Source organism: Semicossyphus pulcher, unplaced genomic scaffold (genome assembly GCF_022749685.1).
Source record: "Semicossyphus pulcher isolate SPU_LCO1_2020_fin unplaced genomic scaffold, fSemPul1.0.p SCAF_11, whole genome shotgun sequence".
NCBI classification, from domain to species: Eukaryota; Metazoa; Chordata; class Actinopteri; order Labriformes; family Labridae; genus Semicossyphus; species Semicossyphus pulcher.
In genome coordinates this window covers 2,297,254-2,309,310 of record NW_027211615.1, presented here as the reverse complement: position 1 = coordinate 2,309,310, position 12,057 = coordinate 2,297,254, and the positions used below count along the sequence as shown (strand labels likewise).

Here is a 12,057-nt window from a genome sequence, read left to right as displayed (position 1 = left end):
TACAAAACAAGACACTAAATACTAAGAAAACAATGCAAGAGTTGCCACATAAACTCACTTGGTTGTTGCAAAACAAACGAAAAATAGCAGCAATTCAATAAGCAGTTACAAGCAGTTCCCTTCCTCTGTAACAAACTCCAGACTGACTTCTAAAGTCAAAGGCAGCACTGGGCGTTATTACTATCATAGTCTTTTACCATATCGATAAAAGACGATATGATATTACGACCTCACGTCATCATGACCACGCAGCATTTCGGGATATTTAAAAGGCTATACGGAAATGGATCGCTCTGTTTCTCTCACCAAACACTGAGATGGCGGCGTCAATATGCAGCGCACCTTGAGGTAAGGAAACATCACGCTGTGTTAATGTGTGCCAAGGTTAAAAAAGAACTTTCAAGTGTGCACCCTTGGTCGTGCTACAGAAACAGAGAGGGGAAGAAGGATAATGGAGAGTTTTACAGACAGATTTGAGACACTGATGGAGAGGGAAAAGGTTGATGCAGTCAGTGACGGAGCTGCTCCTTCACTACGATCCTTCAATACGAAAAGGGTACGATCTGAGAAGCGACCCCAGTTCCTGTACTTCGAATGATTCAAAATAATAGATCACATTCTCTGCCTACACTTTTCTTGCCTCCTTAAAAGTTGGTGAGGTATATTTGCTGGATAGAAAATGCAACTATAAAACTATTCGTCTATTCTTCAAACAGATAAACATGGGGGACTTCAACTCCGGCATAATAAAGGGTAAACACAGAGGTCACTTTGAGGAAACACTCTTTTCTTTTGATCGTTTATGTCCTGTTGCTCTGAAAGTCAAGGAAACACATTTTAAAATCGTGTGTGCGATCTTTCCTGTAAATTGTTTTTTACATCAAACATTTACATTTGATGTGGAGCCTTGTGTCTTCTGTTCCTCAGAAAGTGAAACCATTGAACATCTATTTTTTTACTGTTCACTAACTTAACTGTTTTGGTCTAATGTTCATAGCTGGTTGTCCTTAAACTTGATAATACCCCTGGTTTACCTGCAATGATATGATATAATTTATGGATAGCTTTGATACAAACATTTCTGATCTTGTGAATTTTATAATTATTTTGGGGAAATATCCTATTCACACTTATAAGTAGAAAAATTGTAACCCCTCTTTTTCAATGTACTTTGCCAACTATAAGTCGATGAAATGCCTGGAAGAACTGAATGGAAAGGCTAAAAAGCTCGCTTCATCTATGTGTAAATCCTCGCTGTTTTAATGTCTCTTATCTTGCCCTTTGGTGCTCTTGTCTGTTTACCCTGAAATGACCCTGTTGAATGAACAGGAGAAGTTGCGCAACTATAGTGTTCTGTTTCATACGTCCTTTTGACAGGCCGTCTTTAGGATGGGATGGCTTCTAAAATTCGATTATTGAATCTTTATCAATAGTTGATTACAAAACAAATTGAAGAGACCAAAAAACCAAAAACAAAATTATGGAGGGAATCTCCAGAAGTATTTTACTGATGCTTTAAGTCATCTGACAGGTTGAGGTTACTTATATATGCTTAAAAGATTGTTTGCTCATTATATTACTTTTTAAAATGATTGCATTTGCTTGACAAAATATAATCTGCTTGGTGTGATATTAATAACGCGTGAACGCACATTCCCCTGAATGCAACTAATTATTTTAACGCGCGATTAACGCACGCGTGTTCTATTATTATGACTCTCCGCCCTCCCCGCCGTTTGAGAAATCAGGAAGCGATGCAGCTGTGATGTTGTGGACAGCGAGCAGAATTCAGCCTCAAAGCCCTGCTAGATGGTTCTCTGGACAAGACAGAAGTTTGTTTTTTTTACTGTCGATGTGAACTGAGTTTACCACCGGCAGTGTTTCCGCTACATACTTTTTGCCGGTCGTTCGCCCGCTCTCCTTGTTGAGGAAGAGCACTGAAACAGTGACAGGAGTCACAGGACATCAGGACGCTCTCTGTCCGCACACAATCATATGCAGTTCTGTAACGCAATGTAAACATTCCTACTGTGTATCTCCGTATGTCCCAATTGTAAATGCATTGATTGTCGCTGTTTATAAAGCTTATAAAAGTGCAGATGTCATTCGGTAACGATCGATCGTTTTGATCGCTACGTCATTAATAAAGTCTCTCGTGCACACGCGGCTCACGTGCTGTGAGAACTGAATTGCGAGAGAAAATATTGCCATGTTATGCTTTCAGGATATATTTTGAGCCTGCATTACCTTTGAGGTTATTCTGTGGAATATTCTGGACAGTATTTGTCATTCTTTTGGAATGTTGCAATAATAATAAACATACATTTGCATAAAGGAAGCATATTTGTCCGTTCCCATTTTGATAAGAGTATTCAAAACTAGAGCCCGACCGATATTGGATTTTTGGGGCCGATGCCGATTCCAATATTAGGGAGTAAAAAAAATTTCCGATATGGATATATCGGCCGATATGTTCACATATGTTCAAAATGTATATGAAATTAAAATATTAAAATTCCAAATCTGAAAAGTTGTTGTCACATTTGCATGACATTCAAATTAAAGTGTTTCTGTAGCAGCTTAAATAGCACTATAATAAAATATCAAATTAAATAGAGTATAACACAAAAACACACAAAAGGAGGAACAAAAATGATGTTCTTGTTTTTCCCACCTTCACACAGTGCTGCTGAAGATAAAAGTCACTAAACACAGACCAGCTCATCTGACAGACTGATACTGTTAATAATATTAATAAAAGGCTTGTAAGCAATATTTTCCATATTAAATATTCCCTATTAATCAACATCATAATCCAGGAGAAGTGTGAGCTGGTGTCTGTATCTGCAGAGGATCTGCCCTTCGTCTGTTTCTATTCTTATTATTCTGCTCTGTTTGGGACATTTTGGACGATCTATGGACTGTCTATCACGGGGCAGAGGTCTGGAGCTCAGCCAACTGTCCGCAGGTCGGTACTCAATCAACACGTAGCATCACGGTGACATGGCTGTCTCTCTGCTCTCTCTGTCTGTCTGTAACACCGAAACATCGTAACTTTAACATCTTTATGAGGCGTGAAAGGGACCTCAACACGTATTAATTTGCCGTTCTGTGAATGAGAACAGTCCGCGCGCCTGTGACTCGCTGCTGTAAGGAGCTGCAGGTGTGCTGAGGGCGGAGTAGACAGACGCACACACCTGGCAGCAGCGCGACGATGGCTTATGAAAACAAAACCCTGTATCTTCCTGCGGGGTTGTACGGAGGTGTAGACGTGTAAGCTTGTTGTTTAGAGTGTAACCGCTGTGAAACTAGCAGACAATAAAGCTTAAAGCTCCTGTGCCTTCATTATTATCGAACTTAAAACTAACTGAGAGCCAGACTGTACAAACAGGATCTCGTTAGAAACAGCGGGGCTCTGAAGGCAAGCTTTCTTTGGCCGATAACTGTGATTTTAACATGAGTTTGTTGTTCACAATGTTTCGCTCTGTATGGGAAAGATAATGCTTCCCTTCGCTGTGTGTGCTGATCTGCTCAGCCTTGACGCGCACTCTGGCAGCAATGGGGACGTCCTCATTTCCCATGATGCCTGCCGCCTAGTGCTGACTGAGTAGTTTAAGTTGTTTAAGTTTGGTATTTATGTTCCAAAATGCAAAAAAATATTTTGTTAGTGTTTTTAATGTGTCTGTTTAGAACATATGTTCTGCATATGTTGGTAATTGTCATTTTTGTGCTGGTTTATACTTGTAACCATGAGTGAGGTGGCTGTTTCATGTCTTGACTTCAGCTCTATTTTGTCTAAATGTCCAAGAGCCTGGCGCTTGCATTGTGTGAAGAAGAAGTGCAATGGCATTAACCTAAAGCACTGCAAAAAATGTAAGTAGTTGGTATTGTAGAGGTCGGGCTATTAGAGAGTGTTTGTTATAGTGATTTTGCAGACAGTGTTATAGTGAATGTTAAGGACATGGTTATAGTCATGTTATAAGCATGGTTATAGTGTTAGTGATCTTGTAGTGATGTTATAGTTATTGTTAAAGTAATGTAGTGATTGTTATAGTGATGTTATAGACATGGTTATAGTGATACTTATAGTGATGTTACAGTGATGTTCTAGACGTGGTTATAGTGATTGTTATAGTGATTTTTATAGTGATGTTATAGTCATGGTTATAGTGATGTTGTATTTCTTATAGTGATGTTATACACATGGTTATAGTGATTGTTATAGTGATTATTATACTGATGGTTATAGTGATGTTATAGACATGGTTATAGTGATGTTATAGTGATTATTATAGTGATTATTATGCTGATGGTTATAGTGATGTTATAGACATGGTTATTGTGATTTTATAGTGATTATAATAATAATAATATATTTTATTTGTATAGCGCTTTTCATGGTACTCAAAGTCACTTTACATAATTTAAAACAACTAAAGAAACAAAATAAGAACAGCAGGAGAAACAAAATAAGAGAAACTATGAGAAAGAATGTGTTGGGGTAGAGAGTTCCAGAGGGAGGGGCAGCTATGGAGAAAGCTTCGTCACCCCAGGTTTGGTGCTTGGTTCTGTGTGGCGGGGAGAGGAGGTTTGCATCAGAGGAGTGGAGGCTGCGGGAGGGAACGTGGCGGTGGAGCAGGTCTGTAAGATATGAAGGGGCCTGGTTATGGAGGGCTTTGTGGGTGAGAAGGAGGACTTTGAACTGGATGCGTTGAGGAACAGGGAGCCAGTGAAGTTTCTGGAAGACAAGGGTGATGTGTTCACAGGAGAGGGAGTGGGAGAGGAGGCGGGCAGCAGAGTTCTGAATGTATTGGAGCTTATTTAGGACTTTGGAGGATGAACCACAAAGGATGCTGTTGCAATAGTCAATTCTGGATGTGATGAAGGCATGGGTCAGAGTTTGAGCAGCAGGGAAAGAGAGTGAGGGATTTGGGGCAAATGACAATTATGTCAGATTTATCAGAGTTGAGTTGGAGGAAGTTTGCTTGTATCCATGTTTTTATTTTGGTGAGGCAGTTGGTCAGAGTGGAGCGAGTTGCTGTGGTGATGGATTTGGTGGAGATGTCAATCTGGACATCGTCGGCATAGCAGTGAAAATAGAGACCATGTTTGCGTATGATGTTACCAAGGGGGGGATTTAAAGGATGAATAAGAGAGGACCAAGCACCGAGTCCTGGGGGACACCTTGTGACAGAGGAGCAATGGAGAAGGTGCAGTTATTGATGCTGATGAACTGTTGTCTGTTGGTGAGATATGACCTTAGCCAGGAGAGGGCAGTGCCGGTGATGTTGAGGTAAGATTCCAGGCGGGAGAGGAGAATGGAGTGGTTGATAGTGTCAAAAGCTGCAGTGAGGTCGAGCATGATGAGAATGTTGAGGAGGCCAGAGTCAGAGGAGAGGAGGAGTCATTGGTGACTTTGAGGAGGGCTGTTTCTGTACTATGTTGTGAGCGGAATCTAGATTGAAATGGTTCAAACAGGGTGTTAGACGTGAGATGGGTTTTAAGTTGAGCTGCGACAACACGTTCCAGGATTTTTGACAGAAAGGGGAGATTGGAGATGGGTCGGAAATTGTTCATGATATCAGGGTTGAGTCCAGGTTTCTTTAGGATGGGGGTAACAGCAGCAAGTTTGAGGGGTTGAGGTACCAATCCGGAGCAGAGAGATGTATTAATTATTGCAGTGATAGGTGGAAGGATGGATGGGAGACAGGCCTTAATGAGAGTGGATGGGATGGGATCAAGAATGCAGGTGGAGCTTCTCATCCCTGTCGTGAGGTTAGGGAGCTCCAGTGGGGACAACGGAGAGAACTGAGACAGAGGCTGAGAGGGTGGAGGGGGGTAGGTAGGTGGGGGCGTCGAAGGAGCAGGGGAGGTGGACAGGTTGCTGTTGATGTTGTTGATCTTGCTTTGGAAGAATGACGGGAATGAGTTGCACTTATCTACTGTGAAGGGTGCGGAGGTGTTGTCGGTGGGTTTGAGAAGTTTGTTTATTGTGGAGAAGAGAGTCTTGGGGTTTTTGGAGCCAGAGTGTATGAGGTGGGAGTAGTAGATGGACCGGGCTGTGTTGAGAGCATTCTTATACTGTTGCAGGAAGTCGGAGTAGGCCTGGAGGTGAACTGTTAAACCAGTTTTCTTGAAGAGTCTTTCCAGCTGTCGCTCATGTGATTTCATGTGATGGAGTTCAGAAGTGTACCATGGAGCTGAATGTGTGAAGGAGACGGTTTTGGTTTTAATAGGAGCCAGCTGATCAAGACAGGAGGAGAGGCTGTTGCTGTAGTAGTTACCAAGATCAGTGGTATTATCAGAAAATGGGGGAGGGGAGGCAGATATTTGAGTAGTGAGAGAGGCTGAAAGGACTGGGGGGGTGATGGATTTGAGATTTCTGAATGATATTTTGCACTTGTCTTTTGGGAGGGGGATGGGAATGTCAATGTCCATAGTGATAGCCAAGTGATCGGAGATATGGAGGTTGAAGCTGGAGAGTTGTTGTAATGTGAGACCAGTTGAGCAGACCAGATCCAGGATGTGACCGCGGCTGTGAGTGGGGAAGTTGATGTGTTGTGTGAAGTTGAAGCACTGGAGCAGTTCCAGATATTCTATGGCAGGTTTACAGTCAGTGTTGTCAATGTGGATATTTAAATCTCCAAGGAGGAGAATGGAGGGTGAAATGGCACAGAGCTGAGTCAGAAAATCAGAAAGGTCAGAGGGGAAGGAGGGGTGTGGCTTGGGGGGGACCAGAGAGTTTGTAGGCAAGATGTTCAAAAGAGTGGGCTGCAGGGGTGGAAATGGTGGATATTTTAATGTCCTTCCTGTATATGGCGGCAACACCACCTCCCCGCCCCTCAGGATGAGGTTTGTCGATGTAAGTAAATCCTGTGGGTGTGGTCTGGTTTAATGAGAGATAGTCCAGGGGTTTGTGCCAGGTTTCAGTGATGCAGAGAAAATCCAGTTTATTGTCAGTGATGAATTCATTTAGGATGAGATTTTTATTGTTAAGTGATCGGATGTTGAGCAAGGCCAGTTTCAGGTGACGTTCGCTTGGGATTGGATGCAAGGACTGTGGATGAGGACGGAGTGATGTTATAGTGATTGTTATAGTGACGTTATAGTGATTATTATACTGATGGTTATAGTGATGTTATAGTGATTATTATAGTGATGTTATAGTGATTGTTATACTGATGGTTATAGTGATGTTATTGTTATGTTATAGTGATGGTTATAGTTTTGTTGTAGTGTTTGTTGTAGTGATGGTCATAGTGATGTTATAGACATGGTTATAGTGATTGTTATAGTGATGTTATAGTGATGGTTATTGTGATTGTCATAGTGATGTTATAGTGATGGTTATATTGATTGTTATAGTGTTTGTTATAGTGATGTTATAGTGATTGTCACAGTGATTGCTATAGTGATTTTACAGTCATGGTTATAGTGATTTTCACAGTGATTGCTATAGTGATGTTATAGTGATGTTACAGTTATTGTCATGGTGATGGTTATAGTGATTGTCACAGCGATTGTCATAGTGATTGTTATATGTATGTATTACAGTATATAGTTGTCCACATTTTTTGTTGGATTTGGTCTCTATAATTTAATTGTATTTTTATTGTGCTTTTAATGTGAATGTTTTTCTTATTCATAATATCTTATTTCTCTAAATAACAAAACAAACATTCAAACTATAACAATAAAAAAAGACCAGCAACTTCCTCAATTTTCCATCAGGAGTTGAATGAATACAAAGTAACCTTGAAAACAGCTGTTCCGGCTACTGGTTTAGCTCTGTAGGTAAATCAGCAGTCCTGGTACAGAGGATACAGTCCTCAATACAGTCCATGAATTCCATGTAACACTGTTAATTTAAAATGTTTGCTGTGTTTATTCTTTCAGACTCCAGATGTCTGGACAGCATTGCTGTGTGAAGAGAATTCACAAGTAGGTTTTTCTTTGATAAGCAGATTGAAAAGGGAAAGAACATGCGATTTAGCAAATAAATTCAGCTATGCCCTGTATTTTGGAGAGAGAAAATCATAACAATATGTTGACAATTCAGTCATAGATTGAGCAAGTCTTACAAACACTGAAATACAGGCTTTGGTTTCATACACCTCTTGGAAATAACCTTAATATAACTTCACTTGATTCATAATTCATATTTTTGGAGCTACTCTAGCTTGTAATGATCTTTTCCACCAATACAGTAAAAGATCTGTAAGGAGACTTCATGTGTTAAAGCAGCATTCCTTTCAGTTTGCTTTCTTTTCTATTTCAGGAGATCACAGGTTGCACGCACCTAACTGCTGAATAAATCTTAAAAAATGGGGAATGCACCATCAGAAAGTAACATGGGCGACAGCCTGAGATGTTACAAGTGTAACAGTGTCCTGCCACCATGTACAAGCTTCAACGATTACTACCGGAGTACTGTTCATGGACAGGATGTATACGTGTTCAATGGAGGTGAATACTACAGAGGCGTCGGCCGGCATAATATGTACGAGTGTGCATATTGCTTTAATCAGCCAATCAGAGATCAAGAGCGTATGAGAAGAGAGGAGGAGAGGAGGAGAGAAGAAGAAAGGCAAAGAGAAGAGGAGAGGAGGAGAGAAGAAGAAAGGCAAAGAGAAGAGGAGAGGAGGAGAGAAGAAGAAAGGCAAAGAGAGGAGGAGAGGAGGAGAGAAGAAGAAAGGCAAAGAGAGGAGGAGAGGAGGAGAGAAGAAGAAAGGCAAAGAGAAGAGGAGAGACAAAGAGAGGAGAGGAGAAGAGAGGCTGAAGAAAAGAGGAGAGGAGAAGAACTGAATCAAAGACTACAGGAATCACTCCAACGAGCCAAAGAGCAGCAGAAGAAACAGCTGAGCAGCATCATCTCAGAAGAATTCGAGTCCAAGCGAGACGTTCTGAAAAGTCATCTGGATGAGTTTGAGGTGAACAAAGAATCAAGCAGTGATGAGCTTCTAGAAATCCTCTCTCTGAAATGCAGTTTTCCAGTTCATGATCTGAGTCTCAGTCAGCTGACAGCTGATGATCTGGGGAGCATCCTGTCAGCACTGGACAGACTCCTGTTTGATGATTGGATCAGTGCCCTCCCCTCCCTCAGCACTTTGCAGCACACTCAGGTGTTCATCACAGAGCTGTGTGCGCTGTCTCTGGAGCTGTCTGAGGGAGTGTCTCTACAAAGCGTCTCCAAACATGTGCATTCTCTGGTGGGCTCCATCAGCCAATCAGCATGTGATGTATTTGAGTGTCTCCTGCTTAGCCAAGCCCTGTACCTGACTCTGATGCACTTGTTCACTGAGTACAGCAACAATGATGCTGATGCAGTCCTTATAGCCAAAAGATGGGCTGAAGAGGATCTTTCCACTGAACACGCCTTCCTCATAGAATTTCTGAGCACCCTCATATCATCACTGCACACTGTAGTGTGGAGAGCCTCTGTGTTCATTTTAAAGATGGAAGTCCAGAGCTTGAAGCTTCTCTTATCCACGCTCACAAACCTCCATGTCAAAGAATCACACTTAGAACCCACCAAGATCCTTCTCAGACTTGTGCAAACAAACCAATGGACCCCAACAGAGGCAGTGACTCTGCTCACAGCGCTATGTCAGAAATATGCAGAGGATGATTCAATCAGTGAAGTCCTAACATTGGTCCAAGTGTATAACTTATCTCCAGAGTGGAAGGATGAGTCTGGACGCTCCCTCAGTCTGGACGCTCCAGGCTCTGGACTCTGCTGACCCCAAGAGATTCCCTGAGGACTTCCAGAAGACCCTCAGAGGGATAGATGAGAGCAGTCTAAGTGCAGCTGTAACAGAACTAAAAGTGTTCTGGAATTTGGATGATTCAGTTACTGAATTGATTAAAAACATTACCACTGGTGTCCTGCACTATTCAGAAAATGCACCAAAAGAGGCACCATTAATTAAAGATTCCTTTAAATTGGTCATCTCTGATGCAGAGGAAGTACAAAAGTCTTTGTCTCAGCTCTGCAAAGTAGTTTTTGACACCAAAGGCTGGTGGCCCACCGTTAGGATGATGCTGCACTGGTGTGTGTTGGTGCTGACTAAGAAGAGTGCAGCACTACAACCGTTTGGTATGGATGCAGAAACATGTGTCACTGCCATGTTTGCAGCCACACAAGTGCTCATGGGAAACAAAGTGGACATTGTGCTGAGCTCTGATGTTGACCCAGAGGAGAGGACTAAGGAGTGGTCTGACTTCTACAAGTACCTGGGTCTGTCTGTCAATACTAACATAAAGAAAACTGAAGCACTGTGCAGGGACTTCTATGAAGCTGACATAGTGTATGGAACGATCGATGACTTTGTCTCTGATTACATTCAACGCAGCATGGAGGAGATGGAAACAGGGAACCATCAGAAGAGTCGTGAATTCATCTTTGAAGGACAGAGTCTCAGTTTTTCCACAAATCTGGAACTTTCAAGGCTCAAGGACAATGATTCCCTGGTGTTTGCTGCAAAGGTCCTGCAAAGCCTCATGGGTAAATTCCAAAGTGAAAATAAGGAGCTGAGATACATGTTTATTAAGGCTCTTTTCCAGGTGCTTCATGCCAACCGTAACAAAGATACAGTATCTGACAATAAAATCATCAATGTCTCAGAGAAGATTCCTGGAAAAGAACTGCCCTCCACTGAGGTCTTCATTCTGACCTTTCTTGAGAACCTCCTACAGGTGGTTACTAAAGATACAGTAAGTGAGAAAAACAGGTCATCTCCTGTAGGAAAATGGTGTTTGGAAATGTTATTTACCTGTGTGGAGCAATTCAAAGCTTCAACAGCTGTAAAAGAACTCCTCCAAATAGTTTCAAATCTTGGAGCACTTAGACTTTGGTCACCAGCAGAGGCTTTAAACCTCCTTGGAGCATTAACTGACCACCACCACGATGAAGGCTGTATAAACATCATGAAGATTCTACATTTAATGACAACATATCTGGTATCTTCAAAGTGGACTGATGACAACAACAACTCTCTCCTGAAGCTCTTGGACACATTTGGGACAGAGGATCTGATCCAGTATTTAGAAAAGAGCCTGCGGGACGAGAAAGTAAAAAGCATCGACACTCTAATTGATGAAATACGACTGATGAAAGACATTGATGAACAAACACTGAGTAAATCATACCATGTAGTAACTCATGTCAGAAACCTGATTAATACCGGTGAAATTAAAAACCACACAGATGTACAGCAAGCTAGGACTCTGAGTCACAGCAGAGAAACAGAAGACCTTCAGGAGATCCTGGCAGTCTTATGCAGTGCTGTACACCACATAAGTGCCTCACCATACAAAGATGGAGAAGGGTGGTGGCCCAGAGACACTCAGATGATCAGCTGGTGCCTCCTGGCTTTGTCTGACACTGGGAGGCTCTTGGAGATGGGCACTGGAGAAGGGAAGTCTTGTGTGATAGCAATGTTTGCAGTGCTGCGTGTGCTGCAGGGTGAAAAAGTAGATGTGGTGTCCAGCTCTTCTGTGTTATGTCAAAGAGATGCAGAAGAATGGAACAACTTCTACAAGTACTTTGGCATGACAGCGGACACAAACACCAATAAAACGGAAGACAAAGACAGAAAAGAATGCTACCAGAAAGATGTGGTCTATGGAACCATCGAAGCTTTCGCTGCAGATCACCTTCGCCAGGTATTTGAGATGAAGGACGTGAGGCCTGATCGCAGATATCAGTGCATCATAATCGATGAAGTGGACTCACTTCTGCTGGATCAGGGAGTGCAGCTGACATACCTGTCCAGCCCTATGGTCTCCATGGAGCACCTCAACATTATTCTGGCCATGATCTGGGGCCACGTCAGCCAGTACGGCTTCCTGTCTGCAGGACACCAATCTTTTGTACGGAGTCCTCCTTCTTCATTCTTCAAGGCCATCTTTGACTCAATAGACACAGCAGAAAGTGAAATTAAAGATCCAATGGACATTTTACGGATCGCTGAAGAAACTAACACTGTGGAGAAAGGACTTACAGAGGAAAGTAAGGACCAACTTCTTGAGAAACTGAAAACTGTGAGTCAGGATGCT

The 12,057-nt window shown here is 42.1% G+C and overlaps 1 long non-coding RNA gene across 1 annotated transcript; it reads left to right on the top strand.

The window, feature by feature from the left end:
• The first annotated feature begins 302 nt into the window (after window positions 1-302).
• Window positions 303-8,812, top strand: LOC138611428 (uncharacterized). The gene is made up of 3 exons (XR_011309611.1): window positions 303-348; window positions 7,897-7,941; window positions 8,279-8,812. It is a non-coding gene; the product is annotated as an uncharacterized lncRNA (long non-coding RNA).
• Window positions 8,813-12,057: the final 3,245 nt, after the last annotated feature.